This window comes from Myotis daubentonii, chromosome 15 (genome assembly GCF_963259705.1).
Source record: "Myotis daubentonii chromosome 15, mMyoDau2.1, whole genome shotgun sequence".
NCBI classification, from domain to species: Eukaryota; Metazoa; Chordata; class Mammalia; order Chiroptera; family Vespertilionidae; genus Myotis; species Myotis daubentonii.
In genome coordinates, this window is record NC_081854.1 from 4,735,825 (window position 1) to 4,752,229 (window position 16,405).

At 42.5% G+C, this 16,405-nt stretch overlaps 2 protein-coding genes and 1 pseudogene across 4 annotated transcripts in view; 1 reads left to right on the plus strand and 2 right to left on the minus strand.

Moving 5' to 3' along the window:
- LOC132216097 (zinc finger protein 501-like) overlaps nt 1–16,405 on the minus strand; it is a 182,584-nt gene that overhangs the window by 136,640 nt on the left and 29,539 nt on the right. The window lies entirely within an intron of this gene.
- Nucleotides 1–16,405, minus strand: part of LOC132216107 (zinc finger protein 595-like) — a 96,694-nt gene that overhangs the window by 50,791 nt on the left and 29,498 nt on the right. The gene's annotated exons all lie outside the window — the stretch shown is intronic.
- LOC132216148 (sterol carrier protein 2-like) lies at nt 4,452–4,962 on the plus strand (annotated as a pseudogene).

Genomic DNA, 16,405 nt, shown 5'->3' on the forward strand with positions numbered 1-16,405 from the left:
CTACAACTTTCTAAATTTTTGTTGAGTCAGAGGAGAGGAGAGGGAGAGATAGATAGAAACATCAATGATGAGAGAGACTAGTTGATCACCCCCAACTGAGGATCATGGCTGCAACCTGGGCATGTGCCCTTGGCTGGGATTGAACCCAGGACCCTTCAGTCTGCAGGCCGATATTCTATCCACTGAGCCAAATCACCTAGGGCACGAGTATGAATTTTCTTATGGCGAGTAAGTTTTCTCGACTCCCTGAAGTCTTTGCCGCATTCATTACATTTAAAAGGCTTCTCTCCAGTATGAATTCTCTGATGGTTTATACAGCCCGAGTAATGCCAAAAGGCTTTGCCACATTCATTACATTTATAAGGTTTCTCTCCTGTATGAACTCTCTGATGTTTATTAAAGGTTGAGGACTGACTAAAGGCTTTGCCACATTCATTACATTTATAAGGCTTCTCTCCAGTATGAACTCTCTGATGTTCAGTAAGGGTTGAGGCCTTGCTTAAAACTTTGCCACATTCTCTACATTTATAAGGCCACTCTTCAGTATGAACTCTCTGATGAGAAGTAAGGGATGAAGAGTAGCTAAATGCTTTGTCACATTCTCTACATTTATAAGGCTTATGTCCAGTATGAACTCTCTCATGTCGCTTAAGGCCTGAGGTCTCACTGAACGCTCTCCCACATTCTCTACATTTATGAGGCTTCTCTCCAGTATGAACTCTCTGATGCTTAATAAGGCCTGAGGAGCATCCAAAGGCTTTGCCACATTCCCTACATTTATAAGGCTTCTCTCCAGTGTGAACTCTCTGATGCAGAGTAAGTTGTGGGGATGACCCAAAGGATTTGCCACATTCTGCACATTTATAAGGCTTCTCTCCAGTATGAATACGCTGGTGACGATTACGGTGTGAGGAGTGATTAAAGGCTTTGCCACATACTTTACATTTGTAAGTCTTCTCTCCAGTATGAAATTTCTGATTTAGAGTACAACCTGAAGGCCAATTAGATGTTTTACTAGAACCTTTACATTCATAAGGTTCTTCTCCACTATGGATTTCTTTCAGTTTACTTGGATTGAATATTTGACTGGCGATGCTACCACAGGCATTCCCTTTGTAAGCCTCCTCCCCAGCATGAATACCCTCTTGTTTGGTGTAACTTGAAGATTCCTGAAAAGATTCCTCACATTTACTTTCTTTGAGTATCATCTCCACAATAGGAATAACTTGATGTATATTGTGATTGGACATTTGGTCAAAGAGTTTTTCACTTTCATAATGATCCTCTGCAAGCTCACTTCTCCAATGATTATTATGATATGGCTCTTGCTTAACGGTTTTCCAATATGCGTTCCATTGATAACTTCTGTCTTCAGTATATGTACCCTGGTGAGAACGAGAGATAGAAAGGCTTTCAGTGACAGTAATAATTTAATTAAACGTGTACACTTGTTTTATAAGAATCATTTTGTGATACTCATTAAACCAAGATGGTTTTTAAAAAAAGCATCCCCAATCTATAAAAATTATAAACAAAAATTAAAATGTTTAATTGTCAGAGGAATAATAATGAATCCTTGTTTAAAAGATTGCCAAAATGCCTGGAAGGCGTGGCTAAGTGTTTGAGTGAATATGTATAAACAAGGAGGTTAGGGATTGAGTCCTGGTCAGGACACATGCCTGAGTTGTGGGCTTGAACCCCAGTGAGGGGTGTGCAGGAGGCAGCCAATCAATAATTCTCAACATTGATATTCTTCTCATTCTCCCTTCCTCTATGAAATAAAAAATGTATTTTAAAAAAATAAAAATATATTGTAAAATTGAGCACATTTAAATTGCATAAGTACATTATAAATCTCAAAATTTTAGAAAGGACTGACTGAACAATTAATTCCACCACACACTTTAAACAATTAAATGATTATTCATAACACAGACTTTCTGGTTTTTTTTTCAGATTTCCTTTCCAAGGGCACACAATAGTAAAAAGTCGTTTTCTACCTTCATGTGCAGAAACACACTGATCTGCCAATGTAACTGACTTTAAAGTGGCAGGTTTCTCAAATGCATAATACCCTTGACCTCTTTTGGTAACAATAATTTTATTATTAACTAGGGGCCCGGTGCACGAAATTCGTGCACTGGGTGTGTGTGGGGGGGAGTATCCCTCAGCCCAGCCTGCCCCCTCTCACATACTGGGAGCCCTCAGACGTTGACCCCCATCACCCTCCAATCGCAGGATCGGCCCCTTGCCCAGGCCTGACGCCTCTGGCCTAGGCGTCCGGCCCGGGCAGCGGGGACCCGCAGCGGCAGCGGCCCCGCGATCGTGGGCTTCGCTTTAGGCCCAGGCAAGGGGCCCCTAGCTCCCGGGACTGCCAGCTTCGACCATGCCCAGCTCCCATCCCTGGCTCCACCCCTACTTCCTGCTATTACTGGCCAGGGCGGAAAAGGCACCTGATTCTCCGATCATGGCCTTGCCCCCCAGCTCTTAGCTCCCCCCTGGGTTTCCGATCACTGTCAGTGGCAGGGGGCTTCTTCCTGCTTTCCCTTTCGCCTCCCTGCATTGTGCCTACATATGCAAATTAGTCGCCATCTTGTTGACAGTTAACTGCCAATCTTAGTTGGCAGTTAATTTGCATATAGCCCTGATTAGCCAATGAAAAGGGTATCATCGTACGCCAATTACCATTTTTCTCTTTTATTAGTGTTGACAATGATTATGGGTTAGTTCTATTTATATTAATACTAGAGGCCCAGTGCACAAAATTTGTGCATTCAGGGGGGTCCTCTCAGCCTGGCCTGTGTCTTCTCCAGTCCAGAGCCCTCAAGGGATGTCCAACTCCCACGGCAGAGGTGGGAGAGGCTCCTGCCACTGCCACTGCACTCGCCAGCCATGAGCCTGGCTTCTGGCTGAGCGGCGCTTCCCATGTGGGAGCGTTCTGACCACCAGGGGGCAGTTCCTATGTTGAGTTTCTGCCCCCTGGTGGTCAGTGTATGTCATAGCGAGCAGTTGACCAGCTTTAGCATATCAATAGCATATTTTGCTTTGATTGGTTGAACAGACGCCTAGACAACCAGATACTTAGCATATCAGGCTTTTATGATATAGGATTCTCTCTTCTCATCAACTTTCTCAAATTCCAAGTCTCTCAAGTGTACATTATCAAAGCCACTACCTTTTATATCTTACCAGTATTATTTCAGAGCATACATCTTGTGGTTCGGGCTTTGGCAAAAAGGCCTGTTCATCTTCAGATGACATAGCTGAAAGAAATAAATTTTCAGTTTTGACAATCAGGTGACTATACTTTCAACTTACCAGCAAGTGTTGAGCAAATGACAGTTTTGAGTACTCCAAATGCAAGTGAAGGATTCAAAAAAAGCTCAAGATAGGTACAATGAGGAAAAGTCATACCAAGGGGGACGAAGAGGTGCTTACTTTTGCCAATGATACCTGCTTACTTAACCCCCCTGGCACACAATGGCAACATTATAAAAACACGCCCACCTTCCAGTTTCTTCGTTGGAGAGAGAGATGAGGGAAGTGCATGTTCAATGATCTCCCTGTTTTGAAGCATCTTGAAGAACATGTGTCTGTTGTGCATGACACAGAATGCGAACAGAATGGCAGTATATGTGAGTGACCTGTAGTGGCTGCTACAAAGAAACAATGAGAAAGTGTTCAAGTACCACAAAGACTGTGGTACTAAAGATGTATATCAAGCCTGAAAAGATACCATGGGTCTGAGAAAGAAACAGAAAACATTTCCAACTGGGAAATTAAACAGACAACCGAACCAAGAATAAAGATCCTGAAAAAGTGTTGACTGAAATTAGAATTTGTTCCACAGACGGTTATTATTTGTTTCCTCCTACAGAAAACATGTTCAAAAGCCTGCTTGTTTATAATTCCTGAATCTCAACAAAAGATATCAAGTCATGCAAAGAAACAGAAAGTGTCCCATCAGAAACACAAAATATATGTAATAAAAGTGGCACTACATCAATGAAAATATATTAATTAAATGAAAAAAAGGGAAAATAAGTATCTTAAAAACAAAATGTAGAAAAAAAAATGACTACTGTATAACATCAGGAAAACGTTATGACCAAAATAAAAATACAATGAGAAAGTATATTTTAAAAAACCACTCCGGCCAAAACCGGTTTGGCTCAGTGGATAGAGCATCGGCCTGTGGACTGAAAGGTCCCAGGTTGGATTCCGGTCAAGGGCATGTACCTGGGTCGCAGGCACATCCCCAGTAGGGGGTGTGCAGGAGGCAGCTGATCGATGTTTCTCTCTCATCGATGTTTCTAACTCTCTATCTCTATCCCTTCCTCTCTGTAAAAAATCAATACAATATATTAAAAACGAAAACAAAACAAAAAAACACTCCGAAGTGGGAAATTAAAAAACTCAATACCCGAATGAAAAAATACAGTAGAGAAAAGGCAAGTTCCTGGTGCAAAGGTTGCTCTGCAGCATAATTTAGGCCTCAGAGGAGCTGTAGTGGTCGCAATCTACAAGATGGGTTTTCCTGAAGCTGCCAGAACTCATCAAATTGAGGCTGCCCCAACCAGAGCTGCAGTTGAAGGGTTAAAGGCAAATCTTGTTTTTAAGGAAACTGAGAAGGAGCTAGAAGAGGCAGAGGAACAGTTGTGACATTTTTGCCTTCAAGGTGAAGGATGGCCCAGGGGAAAAGAAGCCACCTGGCTGGATATGAAGACTGGCAAAGAATTCGTGCTTCCTGGCTCAGATAAGGCTGACTGCCCAATTACAATAGCTGACCTGGACTTGGTGGCTTTAATGACACATAAAATGAATACTCAGTGGGCCTTCTTTCAAGGCAAATTGAAAATCACTGGCAACGTGGGTCTCGCTATGAAGTTACAAAATCTTCAGCTCCAGCTGGGCAAAGCTGAGCTGTGAAGAACATCCTGTGCCTACCTTTGAAAATCAAGATGAGACTTAGAGACATATACCATATATTTCACTGTCAGAACTTACACTGAAACCATGCATTGGGATTTGTTTTTAAATGGGTGGGTCCAATCCTGTTTTTCCTAAGCTCTGGGTAAACAGAGCCTGATGGTATACTACTGCTTTCCTGAATTGCATACAAGTATGCATTACAAAGGTAATATGGTAATTATGGTTTGGGAGTAAAATTGAGTTCCAGAATTAAATTAAGAACAGCAAAATCTCTATAAGACTGCAAACAAAGACCACTAGGGGGTGCACCAAGGAAGCATAACAAAATGCGGAGACAAAGAAACAGGACAAAATTGTCAATGGAAGAAATAGAGTTCAGAACCACACTTTTAAGGTCTCTCAAGAACTGTTTAGAAGCCGCCGATAAACTTAATGAGATCTACACGAAAACTAATAAGACCCTCGATCTTATATTGGGGAACCAACTAGAAATTAAGCACACACGGACTGAAATAACGAATATTATACAGACGCCCGACAGCAGACCAGAGGAGCGCAAGAATCAAGTCAATGATTTGAAATGCGAGGAAGCAAAAAACATCCAACGGGAAAAGCAAAATGAAAAAAGAATCCAAAAATGCGAGGATAGTGTAAGGAGCCTCTGGGACAGTTTCAAGCGTACCAACATCCGAATTATAGGGGTGCCAGAAGATGAGAGAGAGCAAGATATTGAAAACCTATTTGAAGAAATAATGACAGAAAACTTCCCCTACCTGGTGAAAGAAATGGACTTACAGGTCCAAGAAGCGCGGAGAACCCCAAACAAAAGGAATCCAAAGAGGACCACACCAAGACACATCATAATTAAAATGCCAAGAGCAAAAGATAAAGAGAGAATCTTAAAAACAGCAAGAGAAAGAAACTCAGTTACCTACAAGGGAATACCCATACAACTGTCAGCTGATTTCTCAACAGAAACTTTGCAGGCCAGAAGGGAGTGGCAAGAAATAGTCAAAGTGATGAATACCAAGAACCTACAACCAAGATTACTTTATCCAGCAAAGCTATCATTCAGAATTGAAGGTCAGATAAAGAGCTTCACAGATAAGGAAAAGCTAAAGGAGTTCATCACCACCAAACCAGGATTATATGAAATGCTGAAAGGTATCCTTTAAGAAGAGGAAGAGGAAGAAAAAGGTAAAGATACAAATTATGAACAACAAATATGCATCTATCAACAAGTGAATCTAAGAATCAAGTGAATAAATAATCTGATGAACACAATGAACTGTTGATTATAATAGAATCAGGGACATAGAAAGGGAATGGACTGACTATTCTTGGGGGGGAAAGGGGTGTGGGAGATGTGGGAAGAGACTGGACAAAAATCGTGCACCTATGGATGAGGACAGTGGGTGGGGAGTGAGGGCGGAGGGTGGGGCGGGAACTGGGAGGAGGGGAGTTATGGGGGGGAAAAAAAAGGAACAAATGTAATAATCTGAACAATAAAGATTTAATTTAAAAAAAAATAAAAAAAAATAAAAGCAGATCAAGGACAGGAAAAAAAAAAAAAAAGAACAGCAAAATCTAAAAACTATGTAAACAAAAGCTCTCATTTTGCATATGAAGTACATTTGAGGATTATTCGGCTGAAGATTCAATAGAAGTTTTCCTTGGGAGAACAAGGGGAGAAACAAAATACCAGAAGCTGGCCAGAAATCAGTGTTGTGCACTTAATGACTTTAATCTGTTTTAAATTAATAGTTTTTAATATTCTATACTGGGATTAAAACAATTAAAATTTTTGCATTTTGTGCAATCAGAATAGTATTTTCTTCCCAAATCTGAATAAAAGAAATATCAGAGCTTGGGGGGACACAGGCTTATTTTTAAAGTAAAAATATTTTTAAATTAGTTTCATACTCAAAAAATCAGTATCATTAAGTTATTTTGATGAGGACACATTTGTAATACCTTAACTAATAATAATAAAAAAAAATAAAATAAAAAAAATCAGTATCATTAAGTTATTTTAATGATAAAATTTGCTTTAATATGCAGTTTATTATTTTTTTAAATATATTTCATTGATTTTTTACAGAGAGGAAGGGAGAGGGATAGAGAGCTAGAAACATCGATGAGAGAGAAACATCGATCAGCTGCCTCCTGCACACTCCCCATAGGATGTGCCCGCAACCTAGGTAAATGCCCTTAACCAAAATCGAACCTGGGACCCTTGCGTGCGCAGGCTGATGCTCTATCCACTGAGGCAAACCATTTAGGGCTTCCATATGCAGTTTAAAAATTATCTCCTATCCTACCTAATAAAAGAGTAATATACAAATTAGCCGTCACTCCATGACAAAGATGGCGGCGGCTGGGCCAGGGCACTGCGTTGTTGTCGCCATAGTGACGACGCAGGCATTCTGCCCCAACCTGCTGGTGGAGGGCCTCTGGGCCTGCTTGGCCACTGCTGCCACCAGGGCAGGGGAGCAGAGACACAAGCCTTCAAGGGGGTCCGGCACCCAGCAGCTCTAAGCCCTGTGGCCGCAGAGGTGCTGGGGCTGGAGGAGCAGAGACACAGCCCACAGGGGGGCCAGCACCCAGCAGCCCCAAGCCCTGCCTGGGCTCTGCAGTCAGAGGAGCAAAGTCACTGCCCACAAGGGGGCCCGGCAGCCAGCAGCCCCAAGCCCCACCTCAGCGCTGGGGTCAGAGGAGCAGAGACACAGCCCGCAGGAGGGCCAACACCCAGCAGCCCCAAGCCCCGTGGCCGCAGAGGCGCTGGGGCCACTGGGGGTGCAGCAGAGACACAAACCCGCTGGAAACCTGTGGAAAGGGAGATAAACTATCATAACTTTATCTCCCTTTCCACAAGATGGGAAAACTGACCCTGATTTATTTAGTGATATGGCCCACACCTTTCTATAAGCACAGGGTATGTTATGACCACTCCCAGGAAGGTCTGGTCAGAATACTGTCTCCAGGGAATAACGCTACTGTGGCAAATCATCTAAGAGAGGAAACAAGCTTTTGTTGGGTTTATTCTGAAGGTCTCATCATTGTTGTTTCTATCTCTCCCTCTTCCTTCCTCTCTGAAATCAATAAAGAAATATATTTTTAAAAAAAACAAACTCAGAAGGGTAGAGGAAAACTATTTTTCCTCTTCCATAATTCTATCTTGGGAAATCAAGTCCCGGGCTGAATAGTGAGTTTGGCTCAAGTGCCAAGCAGTCCCCGCTGAGGGGAGGGAAGCTTCTAGGGGGAAATCAATGATATTGGCATCAAAGTAGGACAAAGGGCATACGCATGGTTGCTGGTGGGAATTTAAAGTGGTACAACATTTTTGGAGGATGTTTTGGCAAAATTGATAGAAATGTTCAAGGTACATCCAAGAGTCTTCTAGGAATCTCATCTGCTGAGATAAGAGTGCATAAGCCCTGGTCAGAACCCAGGATAATACTGCGGGCTCCCCTTCCATGACAGCAAAACCTGCTAACAACCTGCATTTTTGGGACAAGGTGGCATCTACACTAATAAACAGGTAATATGCTAATTAGACTGAACATCTTCCGGACGACCTTCCGGACATCCTTCTGGACAAAGCCATGATAGCAGGGCTAAGGCACAGGCGGTTATAGGTGATCAGGCAAGCAGGTGAGAGCAGTTAGGAGGATCAGGCTGGCAGGGGAGAGCAGTTAGGGCAGCAATTCTCAACCTGTGGGTTGCGACTCCTTTGGAGGTCGAACAACCCTTTCACAGGGATTGCCTAAGACCATCAGAAAACACATATATAATTACACTAGAGGCCCGGTGGACAAAAATTTGTGCACTCCACGAGGGGTCCCTCAGCTCGGCCTGTGCCCTCTTGCAGTCTGGGACCCCTGGGGGGATGACCACCTGCTGGCTTAAGCCTGCTCCCTGGGGGATTGAGCCTAAGCTGGCAATCAGACATCCCTCTGGCAGCCCCAGAGCCCTCAGGAGATGTCCACTTGCCAGCGGGGAACAGGCCTAAGCTGCAGTCTGACATCCTTAGTGCTGCTGAGGAGGCGGGAGAGGCTTGTGGCTGAGCAAAGCTCTCCCTGTGGGATTATTAAGACACTAATAAATCAAACTCCAAGGGTACCCCATAAAGGCAGAATAGTGAAAAAGAGGAGGTAACTTAGCTAAAAAAATACGAAAATATCATGAATCACAGAATACTATCCTAAAGGCATGTGAAAAATAAATTCTCATTGAAAAGACAGCCCTTCTAATATTACTGGGGGTTAATAAACAGAAAACTATTGGGGTGAAAGTGGCACAAAATAAAACACTGAACTGATAAAGGAACAAAAACCATTCAAAAAGAACACTGACAAAACACATCAACAACAATGGAGAGGAAAAAAAACTTTTGCCAACTCCAAAATTTTCTCAAGTCAACGATTTGAAATACGAAGAAGCAAAAAACACCCAACCGGAAAAGCAAAATGAAAAAAAGATCCAAAAATACGAAGATAGTGTAAGGAGCCTTTGGGACAGCTTCAAGCGTACCAACATCCAAATTATAGGGGTGCCACAAGAAGAGAGAGAGCAAGATATTGAAAACCTATTTGAAGAAATAATGACAGAAAACTTCCCCTACCTGGTGAAAGAAATAGACTTATAAGTCCAGGAAGCACAGAGAACCCCAAACAAAAGGAATCCAAAGAGGACCACACCAAGACACACCATAATTAAATGCCAAGAGCAAAAGACAAAGAGAGAATCTTTTTTTTTTTTTTTAAATATATTTTATTGATTTTTTACAGAGAGGAAGGGAGAGAGATAGAGAGAGTTAGAAACATCGATGTGAGAAACATCGATCAGCTGCCTCCTGCACATCTCCTATTGGGGATGTGCCCGCAACCCAGGTACATGCCCTTGACCGGAATCGAACCTGGGACCTTTCAGTCTGCAGGCCGACGCTCAAAGAGAGAATCTTAAAAGCAACAAGAGAAAGAAAGTCAGTTACCTACAAGGGAGTACCCATACGACTGTCAGCTGATTTCTCAACAGAAACTTTGCAGGCCAGAAGGGAGAGGCAAGAAATATTCAAAGTGATGAATGCCAAGAACCTACAACCAAGATTACTTTATCCAGCAAAGCTATCATTCAGAATTGAAGGTCAGATAAAGAGCTTCACAGATAAGGAAAAGCTAAAGGAGTTCATCACCACTAAACCAGTATTATATGAAATGCTGAAAGGTATCCTTTAAGAAGAGGAAGAAGAAGAAAAAGGTAAAGATACAAATTATGAACAACAAATACACATCTATCAACAAGTGAATCTGAAAATCAAGTGAATAATCTGATGAACAGAATGAACTGGTGATTATAATAGAATCAGGGGCAAAGAAAGGGAATGGACTGACTATTCTTGGGGGGGAAAGGGGTGAGAGGGGTGCAGGAAGAGACTGGACAAAAATCGTGCACCTATGGATGAGGACAGTGGGTGGGGAGTGAGGACAGAGGGTGGGGTGGGAACTGGGAGGAGGGGAGTTATGGGGGGAAGAAAGAGGAACAAATGTAATAATCTGAACAATAAAGATTTAACTAATCCAAAAAAAAAGAAAAGAAAGAAAAATCCTTCTGGAGGTAATTTTAAATGTCTACACAACACTAACATATGAACATAGAAACATTCCTTGTACGTGAAAAAAGATACAGAAATATTACATTTTGTGGTGTTTTAATAATGAAACAAATATCACTTTGACTTCTCTTTTGGAACTTTAGAAAAAAAAGGAATAGTCCAACAGCTATAGCTCAGTGGTGGATGGTTGACATGGTTCCATTTCCAGTCAAGGTGCACGCCTATGTTGAGGGCTCGATCCCCAGTGAGGGGCATGCAGGAGCCAGCCAATCAATAATTCTCTCTTGCCCTGATCGTTTTGGCTCAGTGGATAGAGCGTTGGCCTGCAGACTGAAGGGTCCCGGGTTCGATTCCGGTCAAGGGCATGTACCTTGGTTGCAGGCACATCCCCAGTGGGGGATGCATAGGAGGCGGCTGATCGATGTTTCTCTCTCATCGATGTTTCTGGCTCTCTGTCCCTCTCCCTTCCTCTCTGTAAAAAAAATCAATATATTTAAAAAATAAAGTAAAATAAAATAAAATAAAAACAGATATTGTCACCTGATACCACAAAGAGAAACGTTCATGACAATTTTTAAGTGAAGCACACAAGTCACAAAGAGACAGATACTACAGGATTTCCCTCAGGTGAGTAATCAAATGTAGTCCACGTTATATATATATAAAAAAAATGGTAGTTATGGGCTGTACTTTTAAAGCAAATGAGGAATAGTGGTTTAATACATAATGAGACATTTCTGTAAGATGGAAGTTTTGAGAGGTCAGATACACAATACAGACAGTAAGAATCTACCCTAGAAAGCAGAAGCCCCTAGAGATGTTAAAATAATAAAGGAAACAAAGCCCTGATGGTTGAGAAGGAACTCGGGAAGGAAGTCATCCTCACCCACGGAGACCAGGTTGCTGTAGTTCTCTAACATCACATCCAGGTACAATTTCCTCTGATCTGGGTCCAGGCACTCCCACTCCTCCTGAGAGAAATCTATGGCCACATCCCTGAAGGTCAGCAGTCCCTGAAAGAAAAGACACATTTACTAAGAGGTCACCAGAAGAGTTCACAATGTCACATCTAACATGAACACAGTGTTAGAAGAGGTTTGGACCTAGGGCAGTATCCTGAATCATCCAATAAGATCACTTTGGAAAAGCATCGAACAGACTGTCAAAGTACAGCAGGAAGGCTGGGGAGTGATGGGGGGCAGTGGTAAGACATCAACCGAAGGACTTAAATGCATGCATATAAGCATAGCCAATGGACATAAGACACTGGGGCGGGGGTGGTGGTGAGGGCATGTTCCGGTGAGTAGGGGAGGCCGAGGGATGGTCAATGGGGAAAAAAAGGAGACATATGTACTACTATTCGTAATACTTTAAACAATAAAAAATTTTAAAAAATAAAAAGATCACGTTGCCCCAGTAACATTCTCTGATGTGACAAATGAGGATGACACAGGCCCACCACTCCATGGTACAGAATTTGCTTTTCAGTAAACAACTTTATTTTTTTATTTTATTTTTTTTTAAAATATATTTTATTGATTTTTTACAGAGAGGAAGGGAGAGAGACAGAGAGTTAGAAACATCGATGAGAGAGAAACATCGACCAGCTGCCTCCTGCACATCTCCCACTGGGGATATGCCCGCAACCCAGGTACATGCCCTTGACCGGAATCGAACCTGGGACCCTTCAGTCCGCAGGCTGACGCTCTATCCACTGAGCCAAACCGGTTTCGGCATCAGTAAACAACTTTAAAATTAAAGCATGGACACAGGCATATGGGTTTCTGAGGGCTGTGTTTGCATCATTCAGGGTCAGTGGTGTATATTTCTCAGCTGGAGATGCCATGGTGAGTTGGAAATATAAGCACTTCTTCAAGTGTAACATAAACAATGATTGAACTTTTCTAAAAATACAGATTCTGCTACATGTTCTGAGATGGGGCCTATGTTTCACATGTGTAAGAAGCTCACTTTTTACTTGTGATACCAATGTTACCACATCACATGTCTGAATACACAGAAAATGAAAACACAGGAAAAAATTCAAATAACTTTGAACTCAAGGGGTTTGTTAATGTAATTTGCAGTTCTCATGGAATAAGAGCCACAATCCTATTTGAAATTTTACTATGAATAATCTTAGAGCAAGATTATTCTGCCTGGTCTGGAGGGTGTGCCTCAGTGGTTGACCATTGAGCCATTAACCAAGAGGTCACTAATCACGGCACATGCCCAGGTTGCAGGATAGATCCTAGTGTGGGACGTGCTGAACGCAGCCAATCAATGATTCTCTCTCATCATTGATGTTACTACCTCTCTGTCTTTTGCTCTTCCTTTTGCAATCAGTAAAAATATACATCAAGAAGGGGAGAGGGCCCTGACCGGTTTGGCTCAGTGGATAGAGCGTCGGCCTGCGGACTGAGGGGTCCCAGGTTCAATTCCCGCCAAGGGCATGTGCCTTGGTTGCAGGCACATCCCCAGTGGGAGATGTGCAAGAGGCAGCTGATCAATGTTTCTCTCTCATCGGTGTTTCTAACTCTCTATCCTTCTCTCTTCCTCTCTGTAAAAAAATCAATAAAATATATTTTAAATAAATAAATAAAAAGGAGAGAGGGAGCCCGAACCGGTTTGGCTCAGTGGATAGGGTGTCGGCCTGCGGACTGAAGAGTCCCAGGTTGGATCGCGGTTATGGGCACATACCTTGGTTGCGGGCGCATCCCCAGTGGGGTGTGTGCAGGAGACAGCTGATCCATGTTTCTAACTCTCTGTCCCTCTCCCTTCCTCTCTGTAAAAAAAAATCAATAAAATATATTTTTTTTTAAAAAAAAGGAGAGAGGGAGCCGAAACTGGTTTGGCTCAGTGGATGGAGCGTCGGCCTGCGGACTGAGGGGTCCCAGGTTCGATTCCGGTCAAGGGCATGTACCTGGATCGTGGGCATATCCCCAGTGGGAGATGTGCAGGAGGCAGCTGATCGATGTTTCTCTCTCATCAATGTTTCTAGCTCTCTGTCTCTCTCCCTTCCTCTCTGTAGAAAATCAATAAAATATATTTTTAAAAAATAAAATAAAAATAAAAAGGAGAGAGGGAAATATAAAACTGCTAACATTGACTATCATAAGGAATAAGGAAAGTTAAACAACCTGGCAAGGCAAAATATCAGTAGTAGAGAAATATATTCGAAGATGTTAGAGGAAAGCAAACATAGCCTCATCTTTTACCTGACAAGCAGCCATTTGGGTCCTGGTTACTGATGCTGGTCCTGGGATGTTTTCTCAGGTGACAACTGAGGAACCACAGAATGTGCCTTCAAAGGCGTCCCCACAGCCTGTTAATCAGCTCCCCTCACACCCACAGTCAGAAGGACCTGGAAATGAGAAAAAGGCCACCCCATCCTAAGTTTCTAACAGGAGAGAGTCAGGAACAATGAGATACTAATGTGAGGTGTTTTATTCTATCTTCATATGTCTGTCCTTCCAAAGACTTCTACAAACTCCTACAGCAATGAGAGAATGTGCTGATTTCCCGAAACACCAAACCAACAGAGCACTGCTTACCTACCCTGAAAAAAGCCTGCAGAGGCCCAAGCTATGCCATCTTTCTCCAGTTCACTCCTGAGGCCTGTAAGACTGCCTTAGAGCTGATTTCAGTAGCCCTGGGTAACACGTAAGTCCCAGCACACCTGAGACCTCTGGGTAGTGTGATGGTGTCACAGCACACCTACTCGGAGTCCCTCTATTCTTCTGAATTCTGCTCGACCACACCATGTGTCAGAGTAGGATCCATTTCTCCGGGAGTGCTTACTGCTAAATCCTGCTCATAATTCTAATTGTGAGAGCAAGTTCCTCCTTGAACCCTGCTCGCTGAACTAACTGCTGGGAACTTACAGGTAGTCTAAGTTCCTCCTTTACCCTCAGCTCGAGTACACCAACTCTGGGGTTTGAGCTCCTCTGCCAGGGGCTGGACCTTCTTGAACACCAAATAGTAGAAGGAGAAGCCATGAGAAGTTGTGGGTATATATGAGTCTTTACTATAGAAGCTAGTGGGCCTATAGGCATTGCTAACAATGAGCCATCAGACAAAACAGCTCTTCAAAACAGTCCTATAAAGGCAGCTGCACACCAGCTGATAAACAAATACATCTTTCCCACAAAGTAGCAGTAGCCTCTATACCCATAGCCTGAAGCAGCAGCAGTATCCTCTGTGCCTACAGCTATCATCTGAGCAGCCACATGCTGCCTCTGAACTCACAGCCTCACACAGTAGCGGCACCTGAGCTCCCTGCATCTTCCCAGTCTCTTTAGCATGCTGGGTTCACAAGGTTCTATATCTGAGCTCTCCATAAGCTCTTAGCCTCACATCATAGCAGTACCAGCTCGCAGCTTCATCTGAGGTCAATTTGCATATTAGCCTTTTATTATTATTATATAGGATTCCCTATTTCCCCCCTTTTGCCTCCTCTATCCGGCTCTCGCCCCCCACTTCTCTCTGGCCATCACCATACTGTTCTCTGTGTACATGGGTTGTGCATATATTTTCTTTGGCTAATTCCTTTAAATTCACTTCCTTAAATTTTTATTTTCAGATAAGTGCTTATAACTGAACTATTACATATTTTCTATTATATCATTTAGAATTAAGATATTTTTTAATTGCCAAACCGGTTGGGCTCAGTGGATAGAGCGTCGGCCTGCGGACTGAAGGGTCCCAGGTTCGATTCTGGTCAAGGGCATGTACCTTGGTTGCGGGCACATCCCCAGTAGGGGCCGTGCAGGAGGCAGCTGATCAATCTCTCTCATCGATGTTTCTAACTCTCTATCCCTCTCCCTTCTTCTCTGTAAAAAATCAATAAAATATATTTTTTTAAAAGATACTTTTTAATTGAACACTTGTAAATTTTAGCACAATTTAATAAATTATGCTAGAAGCAATTAGGAGATTTTTCATGTAATGCAGATATATTTAAATTAATACTTTATTAATTTTTAATTTTTAATATTTTAATTTGAAATAATCTCATACATGTAAAAAAATATATAAAATACTACAGCATATTATATGTACCCTTCACCCAATTTCTTAGGTGTTAATAATTTATTTTATTTTATTATTATTTTTTTAAAATATATATTTTATTGATTTTTTACAGAGAGGAAGAGAGAGGGATAGAGAGCCAGAAACATCGATGAGAGAGAAACATCCATCAGCTGCCCCCTGCACACCCCCCACTGGGGATGTGCCCGCAACCAAGGCACATGCCCTTGACCGGAATTGAACCCAGGATGCCCGAGTCCACAGGCCGACGCTCCATTCACCGAGCCAAACTGGCCAGGGCGGTGTTAATAATTTAAACATAACCATTCTACAACTAACAAAATTTAAAATATATTTTTCTTATAATCTCTTTAATGTTACTTAATCCATTTACTTTGTTTTTGTTGATCTTCACCCAAGGATATTTTTCCATTGAATTTTAGAGAGAGTGAAGGGAAAGGGAGAGACACATTGATTGGTTGCCTCCTGCACATGCTCTGATAGGGACTGGGGATCAAGCCAGCAACTGAGGTACATGCCCTTGACTGGAATCGAACCTGGGACCCTTCAGTCCACGGGCTAATGCTCTATCCCCTGAGCAAAACAGGCTGCAGCTTAATTCATTTACTTTTAATCTATATGTGTCTTCATATTTAAAGTGGATTTTGTTTTTGATTCACCCTCATAATGTCTTTTAATTGGTGCATTTATGCCACTGACTTTCAGAGTGCTTACTGATAGAGTTACTGTCATATCAGGTGGCTTCTGGGGTTTCTGGGACCGGCCTGCAGCCCAGGATTGGATCCGATCACGGGCGGCAGGCAGGCG